General features: G+C 39.2%; 1 pseudogene; it reads left to right on the top strand.

Annotated features, from left to right (window-relative positions):
- Positions 1-4,746: 4,746 nt before the first annotated feature.
- LOC114218285 (U6 spliceosomal RNA) lies at positions 4,747-4,841 on the top strand (annotated as a pseudogene).
- The last annotated feature ends 9,515 nt before the right edge of the window (positions 4,842-14,356 follow it).

Below are 14,356 nucleotides of genomic sequence, written 5' to 3'. Positions count from 1 at the left end.
CAATAATAAATCCTCATTCCATTACTTACTGTGTGCACTTAGGGCACTTCATGCCCTCTCTAAGCCCCATTTTCTCAGCTGTGAAATGGGGCAATTATGTCACTCCCATGGATTGTGGTACAAATGAGATGAGATGCTGGGTGTCTGCATTGTTGAAGGTTTAATAAATTTTTCCTGGATTTGGATTCCTAGGACATTTCAACTTTCTATTCGATGAATATTTTGAATTCTTCCTATGAATATGACCTGTATAATAACCTCTAAGTTCCAGTCCCAAAATGGGGAGTAATGAGTTACTTGTTCACAGTAACTGCCATAGCTGTGAATGGGGGAGGGGAGTGTGGTGAAGTGACTTGGAAGTCAGGACCCGTAACTGCGCCTCAAACCCACTGCGTGACCTTGAAAATGATCTAAAGTCACTGAGCCTGCTTCCTGATTTGTAAATTATGCCCGCGGGGCAGGTGGTGGTGTAGCATAAAATACCTAAGTTTTTTTCTGTCTTGAATATTCCTGATCTAGATCAGAAAGTTCTTTCCATACTGGGCTATTGAGTCATACTTTTACTCATGGTAATTCATTAAGAAGCATTATCATCAGTCATTATTATTACCAGGAACTCTAAATGATTCCCATGGAAGAATTTAGCAGATAATGAAATCATTTGCAATAAATAAGTTTGCTAACTAAAATGTGGTACAGTCCTATGAAGAAGAGAATTTGTTTTATTATAATTAAAATTTATTAAAAGAAAGTCATTATCATTCAGGTCCTGAATTGTATGTGCATGGATATTTGTTGATGTAACAAATAAATACATTCTTTTACTCTGTACAAGCAATAGGGTCAAACATGAGCAGGAACTGTTTGGACATTAGAGGAAATGCGGAAGGGGCTCTTTTCCGATCACTTGCCATTCTGTGATGCTGTTTGGTACTGCTGTCCTAAAATATACCTTTGCCTACAAGGATCCTGCAGGCTAATTTCAGCAGTGGGAACCTGCCCAGGCTGTCATTGGCTTTAAGGTACGCTGCTCCAGGCAGTCACCAGCAGGCATCTGTCTCCAAATCCAGGGGGAGCTTGCGGTGGCATGACCCCAGCCCCAGAAGGAAGCTTAATGGAAATTGGCAAGTCATAGTTACAGATACAAATAGTTTTGTTAGAATAAATGTGGGACTTGTTTAAAAGTTGTATATACACAGAAAAAAGTGACCTTGACCACGCAGGGATCAATGCTAATCTCATTCAGAACCAACTATTGATACAGATTAGCAGGCACATTACATGTAAGGGGTCCCTATGGTCTGAGGGTTTCAGAGCATCTGCCCTATCAAGGGATCCTCCTATATGGCCATTAACTTCATGGGCTTTGCAGTCAGCCAGACGCAGATTCAATTCCTACTGCTACTTATTAGCTGTGTGACTTTGGCAGGTTTCTTTTCTGTAAAAAGAAGATAAAAATAGTTTTTACTTTACTTATGGTGAAAGTGTGAATTAAAGGAGATAAGGCATATTATATGCTTTGTAAAGTGCTTTTCATGTTGTAAGCCCTGAAATATTCTACCAGTTGTTATCATTTTGTTAAATTGAGGCTCAGAGAAGGTTGCTCCAGGTCAGACAACTAACAACTGGCAGGGTGGAGGTGAGCACCCAGGTCTATCAGCCCGTGGTTATAACCACACTGCCACAAAAGGGAAATGAGTAGGGTTACTCTAAGAGCAGCAAAGACAGAACTTGCTGACGAATGCTGTGTGGACAGCCAATTCTGGGCAGGATCTTGTCACTCAGGAACAGAAGGAAGTGGGAGTCAGTCAAAGCTACAACATCATTCCACCTTTCTTCCCACAGGCTATGGAAAGACCTAAGCCTGGGCCTTCAGGGCACTCCTGAAACCAGGCAAACCTAAGATGACCTACTTGTGAATTGGGGTTAAAATTTAACAAAATGAATACCAAGCAGTGCAACAAGTATAACTTCTTTTATGTAATTCTCTTTTGTCTTCCTCTATGCTGCTGTCATACCCCATGTGCACATGGTGTACTCTGCTTCCAAATCCCAAATTGCTTTTCCTTTTCCCAAACTTTCTACAGTTTTCTTTTGCATAAACTTTTAAGGTACCACCCAGAAGCAAAGGTACAAAGGGAAGCCAGGGCCCAAGCACCTGACCTCCTGCTATTCTTTTCTTCTTTTGGTAAAAATACTTTTTTTTCTCCTATTCCTGTCTTACAGGAACTTTCCTTGGGTCACTTCTGAGTCCACTCTGCCCATGGCTTAGAGGAAAACTATTTTTAGACATGTAAGCATTGTGCTCACTTCGGCAGCACATATACTAGACATGTAAGCATTGCTTCTTATATGTAAAAAAAGAATATTTTAGAATTTATAAATTTTTTTTTCTCTCTCTGCAACATCTGATTTTCAAGTCTGTCTTGCTATGGAATTAAAAAAAAAAGACATTTTAAGATATACTACAAAGCTGTAGTCATCAAAACAGTATGATGCTGGTATAAAAATAGACATATAGATAAATGGAACAGAATAGAGAGCCCAGAAATAAACCCACACTTATATGGTCGATTAATCTATGACAAAGGAGGCAAGAATATACAATGGGAAAAAGACAGTCTCTTCAACAAATGGTGCTGGAAAATCTGGACAGCTACATGCAAAAGAATAAAACTGGACCACCCTCTTACACCATCTCGGCCTCAAAATGTATTAAAGACTAAATATGAGACCTAAAACCATAAAACTCCTAGAAGAAAACGTAGGCAGTAATTTCTTTGACATCAGCCATAGCAAAATTTTCTAGATATGTCTTCTCAGGCAAAGGAAACAAAAACAAAATTAACTATTAGGACTACACCAAAAAAAAAGCTTTTGCACAGTGAAGGAAACCATCAACAAAACAAAAAGGCAACCTACTGAATGGGAGAAGATATTTGGAAATGATATATCCTATAAAGAGTTAATATCCAAAATATATAAAGAACTCATCAAACTCAACACCAAACAAACAATCCAATTAAAAAATAGCCAGAGGACTCAAGTAGACATTTTTCCCAAGAAGACATACAGATGGTCAACAAACACATGAGAAGATGCTCAACACCACTAATCATCAGGGAAATGCAAATTGAAACCACAGTGAGATATTACCTCATACCTGCAGAATGGCTAAAATAAAAAACACAAGAAATAACAAGTGTTGGCAAGGATGTGGAGAAAAAGGAACCCTCCTACACTATTGGTGGGAATGCAAATTGGTGCAGCAACTGTGGAAAACAGTATAGAGGGCCTCAAAAAATTAAAAATAGAATTACCATATGATCCAGCAATTCACTACTGGCTTTTAACCCAAAGAAAACAAAAACACTAATTCAAAAAGATTTGTTTATTGCAGCATTATTTATAATAACCAAGATATGGAAGCAACCCAAGTGTCCATTCACAGATGAATTGATATAGAAGATGTGGTATATATATACTGTGAAATATTACTCAGTTGTAAAAAGAATGAAATCTTGCCATTTGCAACAAAACGGATGGAACGAGAGGGTATAACGCTTAGTGAAATAAGTCAGAGAAAGACAAATACCAGTCATTTCATTCATATGTGGAACTGAAGAAACAAAACAAATGAACAAAGTAAAAAGAGACAAACAAAAAATCAGACTCTTAAATGCAGAGAACATACTGGTGGTTGCCAGAGGGGAGGTGAGTGGGGGGATGAGTGAAGGAGATAAAGGGGGTTAAGAATACACTTATCTTGGGCGCCTGGGTGGCTCAGTTGGTTAAGCGACTGCCTTCGGCTCAGGTCATGATCCTGGAGTCCCGGGATCGAGTCCCACATAGGGCTCCCTGCTTGGCAGGGAGTCTGCTTCTCCCTCTGACCCGCCCCCCCTCTCATGCTCTTTATCTCATTCTCGCTCTCAAATAAATGAATAAAATCTTTTTTAAAAAAAAGAATACACTTATCTTGATAAGCAATGAGAAATGTATAGAATGTTTGAATCATTATATTGTATACCAGAAACTAATATAACACTTTATATTAATTATACTTCAATAAAAAATAAAATAAAATGTTGCTTCATAAAATTTTTTTCTGATTTTCAAAAAAAACCCAAAACACTTGTTTGAGTTGGTGCTAACCTCCTCCTTCCCTAGGACAGCACAATTCTTGGCTTATCTTTAGGGCAGTTGGGATGCATGGGAAAGAAATCACCCCTGGATAGCGACACCTGGGTGGCTCAGATAGTTTAAGCCTCTGCCTTCGGCTCAGGTCATGATCCAGGGTCCTGGGATCAAGTCCTGTCTTGGGCTCCCTGCTCGGCAGGGAGCCTGCTTCTTGCTCTCCCTCTGCCTCTGCCTCTCTCTCTCTCTCTGTCTCTCATGAATAAATAAATAACATCTTAAAAAAAATAACCCTTTGATTAATAAAAAATTACTAAGGAAATAATGGAAGATATTTTTAAAAATATTATCTCCGTGATACTGGTGAAGATCCATACTTATGCCATTAGGATGATCTTTCATTCATTCATGATTATTTCTAGAAAGCCAACCTGGGCCAGGCACTGAGGATAGCAACAAACTAAATTTTCCCACTTTTCACAGCCCAGGCAATAACACTGATATACACACATATAATTGTCTGATTTTCATAGAGCCTTGGAGGGGTCTCACAGAAAATGAGTTACTGTTTTTCTGGACTATCTGTGACGAGAATAAAGATATTTGCTTTTTGTGCTCGCTTCAGCAGCACATATACTAAAATTGGAATGATAACATGGCCCCTGTGCAAGGATGGCATGCAAATTCATGAAGCGTTCCATATTTTTAGAGCCAAGATGTCCATCGACAGATGAATGGATAAAGAAGATGTGGTATATTGGGCACCTGGGTGGCTCAGTGGTTAAGTGACTGCCTTTGGCTCAGGTCATGATCCCGGAGTCCTGGGATCAAGTCCCACATCGGGCTCCCTGCCCGGCGGGGAGTCTGCTTCTCCCTCTCCCCTCTCCCCTCTGATGCTCTCTCCCACTCTCTCTCTCAAATAAATAAATAAAATCTTAAAAAAAAAAAAGATGTGGTATATATATACAATGGAATATTACTCAGCCATCAGAAAGGATGAATACTTACAATTTACACAGACATGGATGGAACTGGAGGGCATTATGCTGAGCAAAATAAGTCAGTCAGAGAAAGACAATTATCATATGGTTTCCCTCATATATGACTTCACTCGTATATAAGAAATAGTGCAGAAGATCATAGGGGAAGTGAGGGAAAACTGAATGGGAAGAAATCAAAGAAGGAGACAAACTGTGAGAGACTCTTGATCCTGGGAAATAAACTGAGGGTTGGGGAAGGGGAGGTGGGTGGGGGGATGGGGTAGCTGGGTGATGGGCATCAAGGAGGGCATGTGATGTGATAAGCACTGGGTGTTATACACAACTGATGAATTATTGAACACTGTGTCTGAAACTAATGATGTACTATATGTTGGCTAAATGAATTTTTTAAAAAAAGGATAATATTTGCTCTTTGAGGGACAATTGCATCAAGCCTTCTGTTCAGGGGTGCTTTATCCCAAACATGTCTGCATTTTGTATTAATTATTTATTGTTATGTAACAAATTACCACAAAATTTTAGCAGATTAAAACAGTAAGCATTTATTATTTCACAATTTCTGTGGGTCAGGAATTTGGGAGAAGCTTAGCTGGTGCATTAGCCCAAAATTTCTCATAAAGTGCAGTCAAGCTGTTAGCTGGGGCTGCAGTCATCTCAAGACTTGACTGGGGCTGAAAAATTGCTTCCAAATTCACTAACATGATTATTATCAGGCCTCAGAATATCTGCTTCCAAGCTTATTCATGTGGCCCTCTCCAGCATGGCAGTTGGCTCCTCCAGGGAGAGAGTGGCCAAGATGGAAGCCACAATCTTTTTATAGCCTTGTGTCAGGATTGACATCCTATCACTTCTGCCATAGTCTGTTTGTTAGAAGCAAATCAATAAATTCAGTCCACACTCTAAGGCATGAGATTACCGCAGGGTGGGAATACCAGGAAGTGGGGATTATTGGGTATCATTGTAGAGACTCTCTGGCACAACCTTCTTCACCTGCCACAAATACCTCTTGGGTTACAGGTGAGAGGATAGAATTCTATGATTTCTCCCAGTTCTTTGGCATGAATGGTCATGGGCATTTGATGAAGTGTTTCACACATTGTGCCTTATTGTCAAATGAGTTTAGGCAAATCTGCCCTGATGGTGGTGACGGCTCTCAGGGCTGCAGCTGCATGTAGTCATTTGCTCTCTGTTTGCTGTTGAGAGAGCATCTTAGAATACAATCATGGAGTCTCAAATGAGTGGTTAATGGGATGAATGAGAAATACAGGAGATTTTCCCTATGATCAGTCATGCCTTGCCATTTCAAGAATTGTTTTAACCACAAAAGCATTTGAACGTATCGGATCATAGACTTAAGTGTCGAGAAATCTGGATTTGAACTTGGGCCCTGCCTCTAACTAGCTCTTCACGTGGGACAAGTTACTTTACCCCTCAGAGGTTTCGTTTGTTTGGAAAAGAAAAGAAAATTGGTCTCGAAGAGCTCTTCTAGCTCTAACAGGCTGTTCTTTAGTCAGAGGTGTTTTTCTTCTTGAGGAGCTTTGTGTGGAGCCAGGTAAATGGTCTTGCTGCAATCCTACTCTGTTGTATAAATTGTTGGGATGGCATAGATTGCTATCATTTGGCAATTTTCTAGTTTCAGTTTTTGGAAACTGCTAAGACACATTCTCATCAGTCTTATGTAGGAAAACAGCCAACATTTATTGAAATATTACCACATGCCAGGCACTATGCTAAGCACTTTATAGACTTTCTATTTGATCCTAATAACAATCCTAATGAAGTAGATATCTTTTTATTCATAGTTTGTAGAAGAAGAAACTGAGGCTTAGAGACTAAGGTAATTTGTCAAGATCACAAACTAGTAATGAGTAGGTACAAAGTTCTAATGGTCAGTCTGTCTGGCTCAAAACCAGGCTCTCGACCTTGAAGTTAACTATTTTATGCACCAGTTCCTTGGGTGGGGCCTATCAGTCAAGGATCCAAGACCCTGAACAATGGAGCTTATCAAAGTACTCTAGTCGGTGTGATATTTTAGAAATACTAAGCAAATCTTTGGGAATGAGCAATATTGTCTGCAGAATAAGCCAATGATGTAAAGCTGTGACTTAAAAGAAAGTGAGTCCTATGAGCAGGTGCCGTTTTCTGACAAGACCTCTAAATGTGTGCTATCAAACAGAGATGGCTAATAAATTTTGTGCTGCTTCCCATCCATACACCCCGCCATGATTTGTTTATTCTTCATGAATGTACATTTATTTGGAAACCTCTTCTGTGTGTTTGCTTGGTAGGAGAGCTACAAATTGGAAATGCATTTCTTGGCCCTTTGGCCCTAGTAGAGGGATAGCACATGTTTCTTGTTGCCAGAGGACTTTGAGGCTGTTTGGGGGGTTTGTTTTGTTTGTTTTTCTCCTTTAGGCTTTTAGTCACACAACTAGAGCTTAGAATTGAATTTGAGACACAGTACACTGTAGAATAATCTGCAAGAACTCTGCTGGGAGCCCCCTGGCAAAGGATGTGTCTGGTCCCTGGTTCTTCTCAGTTCAGTCTGATGCTGCTACACAAACCAGTTCCTGCCATGGGAACTGAGAGGACATCACTCACTTTTCAGTGGCTCTTGTTCCTAAGTGGCTGTTTTGGAAGGGAGCCCTTTGGAGTTAGAAGAAGTATTATTTTATAAAGCCACTTATTTGGCTGTTGCTATAAGGAATATTTCCACCAACATGAAGAAACCATTCCAAAGATTTTACTAGATGGGAATGGCTATACTTGAATAATCAAAACTGTAAAGAAGCAAGGCATAATCACTACCATTTATGGAGAATTTTGTGGGAGCTTTGCATATTATCTAAGTAAATTCTTTCACCAAGCTTGGATGATAGATATTATTATTTCCATCATGTAGATAATATGTAGATGGTTTACAAGACTCGTCCAAAGTTGCCATTCCTGTAAACTAGGAGAGCTGAACTAGAACCTGGGTCTCTCAGATTCCAAAGTCAGTGTTTTAGGCAACTATGAAAAGTACCTACAAATAAGTTAGAACCTTTTTTTATGTGAACCCCAGAAACGTGGAACCATGTTCCTCTGTTTAGGGTGGGATTGGCACTTAAAATTTTCATTCCCTGAATTTGTGCATAGACAACATTTTAGATTGAATAGTTAAATTATTTAAAAAGAATAAACATTTGTAAAACACTTCAAAAGTATTCATTTACAAAGTTGATAGAAAATATGGAATCATAAAACCTCCAGTTAGAAAGGATCTCAGAAGTAATAGATCCTTCTTTCCCCTATCCTCACATCTCTCATCATTCTCACAGGCTTATTTAAACAGTCTTTTTCTTGGCCGAAAACTCTTAGCTTATAAAGCTCTGTGCCTTTAAGATATTCCACAACTTGGACATCTTCTTCATTCAGTTTCTGCTTCCTTCAAAATTAGACCAAATGGTGTGGGTTAATTCCTATTGAGTCTTAACACACCCTCCTGGGGAGCAAAGTTTATACAACAAGAATGCCTTAAATCCTTCTGTGTTTCCTTTCCTCTGGAGAACTTGTACTACTTCCTTATTTGTTTATTCTTCCAACTTCTTTGACTGGAGCTGTACTGTCCAATGAGGTCACCATTAGCTATGTCAGGCTAATGAACACTTGAAATGTGGCTAGTCAGAATTGAAAGGAGATGTATGTGTAAAATATATACTAGATTCCAGGGGTGCCTGGGTGGTGCAGTCGGTTAAGCCCCCAACTCTTGGTTTCAGCTCAGGTCCTGATCTCAGAGTCTTGATATCAAGCCCTGCATCAGCCTTTGCATTTGGTGCAGAGTCTGAGAGTCTCTCTTCCTCTCCCTTTGACCCTCCCGCTCGTGCTCTCTCTCCAGCTCATGCTCTTAAATAACTCTTAAAAAAATACACTAGATTCTGAAGCCTTGGTACCCCTCAAAAAAGAATGTTATATGTCATTAATAAATTTTTATATTGATTACATGTTAAAATAATATTTTAGATACATTGGGTTAAAATATATATATATTTTAAAGATTTTATTTATTTTATTTGAGAGAGAGAGAATGAGACAGAGAGCATGAGAGGGAGGAGGGTCAGAGGGAGAAGCAGACTCCCTGCTGAGCAGGGAGCCCGATGCGGGACTCGATCCCGGGACTCCAGGATCATGACCTGAGCCGAAGGCAGTCGCTTAAACAACTGAGCCAACCAGGCACCCTAAAATATATTATTAATATTAATTTCATCTTCTTTTTAATTTTTTAAAGATGGCTGCTAGAAACTAAAATGACATAAGTCACTCACATTTTGTTCATATTAGACAGTGCTAGATAAGAGCGTAGATTAAATAGCAAAGGAAGGACACCTGGGTGGCTCAGTTGTTGAGCGTCTGCCTTCGGCTCAGGTCATGGTCCCAGGGTGCTGGGACTGAGCCCCACATCGGGCTCCCTGCTTGGCGGGGAGCCTGCTTCTCCCTCTCCCACTCCCCCTGCTTGTGTTCCTGCTCTCGCTATCTCTCTCTTTGTCAAATAAATAAATAAAATCTTTAAAAAAATAAATAAATTAAAAAAAATAAATAAATAGCAAAGGAAGTGTAACTAGAGGTATTGATTGGGTCCTGAGCTTGGAAGGCCTTTAAAGAACATTTATGAATCACTCTGAGTGTGCCAAGTATTGCCCACAGCTTACACAAATACGGTGTCTTCACTCAAGATTCAATGACTTCTATATTGTATGGTAAATATAACAACATGTCAATATCCACAATTGTTTGAGCCTGCCACCTTTTCTAGTTCTTTGCTTGCTGTGTTCTATGAAGTAGTTAAATAGTTAAGAAAAGTTAGCAAGAATGGAGGTGAAGAAGGAAGAAGGCACAGTTCTGCAAGGGAATTAGGAGACAATTGTAATTTCCATCTAAAAGTGATGAAAGCGAAGGCACCAAGCCATTAACCCAGGGTGTGCTCTCTGGCAGGCCTTTGGCAAGCAGCATAACACCTACTTAAGTGGGTCACAGCCTGATTGTTAATTTCCATTCATGGGGTTTGTTTCATTTTCTGGTGTCTCAGTTAGCTCCAAGGGGATGCTTTAAATAGTTGTGAAGGCATCTGTAGAGGTAGTCAAAGTTTCCAAAGGGGTTATCGTTAACTTTCTTTGTCAGTATTTCTTCACTTTCTGATGAGTCTTCAGCAGAATCTGAGCTATTCTCCTGGAATCCAACCAGCAAGCTGTTATCAGAATTCTCCAGCCTCTCCTGGATACCATTGCCAACGAACTGGAGAGAATTGTGTAGGAGGAAATGTCAGCTTGCTGAGTCAGGCAACTTCTTCACCGCAAAGTTGACTGGTAATTATCATAGCTGCATTCCTAGGACCACAGGAGGTATACAATCCCGGTCCGGCTCCACCGGATTCGCTCAGTACGGGGAAAGGCACTATCCAGGGTAGTGAAATACTCCAACTCCATGCAGAGAAGAGTTGGCAGATTCGAGCCAGCAGAGTTAGGCTATATGCAGGCAGCAGGTGTTCTTACTAACTCTCTTAATTCTGGGGTTTTGGTGTGATTAGATTATGGATAAGAAAGAGAGAGAATAAAAGTTGAGGGTTGATAAGGCCTGTGCTACCCCCAAGCTCATGTTTTCAATTCAAATCTAGTCTGGGTGAGGGTGAGTGGTCCAGTTGAAATCATCCCCAAAGTGACTCTACTTTGGAAGTTGAGTTGAAACAGGGCTTTGGAGTCAAACAAATTGGAGTTGAGTGGTGATTCTGCAAGTTAACAGCTGTATGGTCTTGACCAAATCACTTCACCCCTCTGAGTTCCCATTTTCTCATCCATAAGGTGGGCATATACTATCTCCCTTCTGGGGTTGTTGTCAGGCTAACTTGATATGTATATCCAAGGTTGTTGTCAGGCTAACCTGAGATGTATATCCAAGGATGTATATATCCTTGTCATCCAGCACAAGGAATGAAATGAATCATTCTGACCTTTCCCCTTTAGTGTGTTTTATCGTTAAAGCCTTAATATAGATATCTCCCTCGTGAAATCGAATTCTAACCTTTGGCAATGATCATACTTACTCTAGCTTTTTTGTTTTGTTTTGTTTTAAGCTACTTGACTTTGGAGATTGTCCAGTTCCAATGATGATGATGATGGTGATCAATAGTAATTTTTTATTCAGCACCTACCCAAGGCTTGGCCCTGTGTTAAGTGCTTTTCATATACTATCTTGTAAAATCATCATCATAATCCTTTGAGGCAGGTATTATTATCCCCATTTATAGATGAGGAATGAGGTTAAGAAAGATTAAGTGGCTTACTTCAAGGTTATGAAACTAGGTAGTTGAAGACATGGGATTTAAACCCAAGCATGATGGTCTCCAACATTATCATTCTTAAACACTGTTATGTTGTAACCATGCAATTAGTTTGCCTTATTTTTCTTCAAACCAAAAGGTTTTCTGTGTCCATAAAGGCATCAAAATGAGCTTAAAAGGGAACCATTCCCAATTTTAAATATCTTAAGTAGCTTAAACATATCTAATATTTTATTGAAACAAAAATTTTAATTGAAAGACAATCAGGAACTATTTCTGATGAAGGAAAATTTAATTTCTTATTCTGTGTGGAAATTTAGAGAATAAATACATTCTGTGGGGAAAAGAAAATTATGTTTAAACCAAAGTTTGGAAGAACTAATTATAGTGATATACAGAATTTAGAAATAATTGTAGTACTCAAGGTTTTATTATTAATGTTTTCTTATTCGAGAAGATGTTTGAGAAATTGTAGACATGAAAGCTTGCTTGTGTTCTTTTAAGATTCTAAATGTTTCTTTTGCTTTTTATAAGAGCTCAAAAATTATGTAATACCCACCTGCTCCCATTTCACAAAATATGAAAATATTAGATAAATAAGAGAAATTTGAGAATATGCAAAATAAAAAACAATTCAGAAGTAGAGTAGACAAAGCTATTTCTGAGGTCAAAGAAATAATACTTCAGATAAATAAAGGGACAGACCCCTGAGCGTTTTTCATGGCAGGCATGGGGAAGCATTTCTATCTGTCTAGATGACAGCATGCAAGGCTGTTATTTGCTGCTGCCCAGAGGGTCCTACTAGAATTGTTTTTCTTGGGTTTTGCTCAAAGACCAAATGTCATTCTAATGCCAATGCCATTTATTGTTTGGATTTACTTTTCTAAAATTTACCCTTTCCTTCTTAAGTAAAGGTATGTCTTTCGAGAGTATTAAAGGCCCTAATTTAAGTAATGATGAGATTATTCAGAATAAGTAAAACCTCTTTGAGCAATTGGCTTATCAATGTAATTCACATTAACCGCCTCAGAGGAAAATTAGTAAATCTCATGTTGGTACAATAAGCATCATCTCCTATGTTAAACTTGATAAAATCTATTTTTAAAGAAAAAGAAGAATCATTTTCCTTTTATCAATCTCATTTACTGAAATAGCCCCTGTCCAGGTCATCAGTGACCTGAACACTGTTTAATCCATGGCTTTATTTGTACCTCTCAGAACTATTGATCATGCTTCCTTCTTGAAACCTTCATTTGGCTTGAGTCATCAGTTTCTCTTGGTTTTCCTTCTATTCCACTGGCTGGTCAGGTCCTCTTTATCTACTGACTGCTAAGTGTTAAGACACTTCAGGGTTTAGCCTAAAAACGTTTTAATTCTTTGTCTTTATTTGCTCTATAGGTAACGCCATCCCCAGTCTCTTAGCTTTGAAAGCATCTACATACCCACAATTCCCAAATTTACATTTCTAGCCCAGACCTCTTTCCTAAATTACAAGCTCATGGCCAACCATCTACTCACACTTTCACTCAAATATCTAATAGGGATCTCAAACTTAACCTGTACCAAATCAAACCCCTGATTCTACATCAACGTCCTCAGTTGCTCCACCGACAAACCTCTCCTGAACAGTCTTCCACATCTCAGGAAATGTGATCCATCTTTCCAGTTGCCCAGGCAAATACCTTATTTCATGTCTTCCTCTGTACCCTATAACCATCAGTAAATCCTATTAGCTTTAGCTGCAAAATACTGTATATAAAACATCTCAACACTTTTCACCACCTCCATTGCTATTTTCTTGGTCCAAGTTTTCATCATACTTCACCCCCTCACCTGAATTATTTCAGTAACTTCCTAATGGGACCATTTCTTCCTCCCCCTTTTCCCATCCGTTCCCCACCACAGTCTCTTCTCAACATAGAGGCCAGAAGGATCTGTTTAAATTGCAAGTAGGATCAAGTCACCCTTTTGCTCAAAACATTTAATTACTCCTCATTCAGAGTAAAATCTGAAAAAAGTATGACCTGCAAAGCCCTACCTGACATTACCTTCAGCTGCCTCTCCGACTCCACATTTTTAATATCTTGCCCCCTGTTCTCCTTGTACACACTCTGTTCCAGCTACACCCAAAATTTCCTAGAACAACTACCTCTCACTTTTCAGAGTTATTTGCCCAAATGTTATCATTTTGGAAAGATCTTTTTTGACAACTCTTCAACAATCCCTGGCATTCCTATATCCTTTATTCTTCCTTATTTTTCCTCTATAGCACTTTTCACCACCTGACATAATATGTGTCTATTCACTTGTTTATTTGTTTATTTTTGGTCTCCCCCTTAGAATATTAGTCCATATTTCAGATTCAAGGACTGGTAAACGAGAGAATTCCAACTGTACCTCCCATTCAAGACAATTGAAAACACACACACACACACACACACACACACACAACACACACACACACACACATTCTTGCATGCATTGGAGACCTAATTAGATAGTAAGAAATTAGAACAAGGAAATGATTAGAGTTCAAAAAGGTGAACCAAAGGAGGATTTACCGATAGTCAAAAGGAAACTGAAAGGCAGAGCCTCACTGAAATCTTGGGAAATGACCCACACTATATCCCGGAACACAAGGGCTGAAATTTGGTTCCGGGGCTTTTTGGCAACTCACTGAAAGCAGCTGAGACACAGAGCTAAGGTTTTGAGGACTCAGTTGCACAAAGGTTTCGGGATTGGCATTCATCCCCCTCAAAGACAGAGAGGCCCTAATGTAATATCTCTTCCTCTTGAGACACTCAAAGGCTACAACCTGGAAGCATGGGGTTTGGGGTCTGGATTTTATTCCAGCCTGCAGAAAAACCTCAAAGCTTGGTCCCAGACTGCTAAAGTACTTAGGTATTTT

This window comes from Eumetopias jubatus, unplaced genomic scaffold (genome assembly GCF_037043125.1).
Source record: "Eumetopias jubatus isolate StellerSeaLion01/CBP00866 unplaced genomic scaffold, mEumJub1_p1.0 scaffold_15, whole genome shotgun sequence".
NCBI lineage: Eukaryota > Metazoa > Chordata > Mammalia > Carnivora > Otariidae > Eumetopias > Eumetopias jubatus.
The sequence above is the reverse complement of the archived record's forward strand: the minus strand, read 5'-3'. Positions and strand labels throughout refer to the sequence as shown.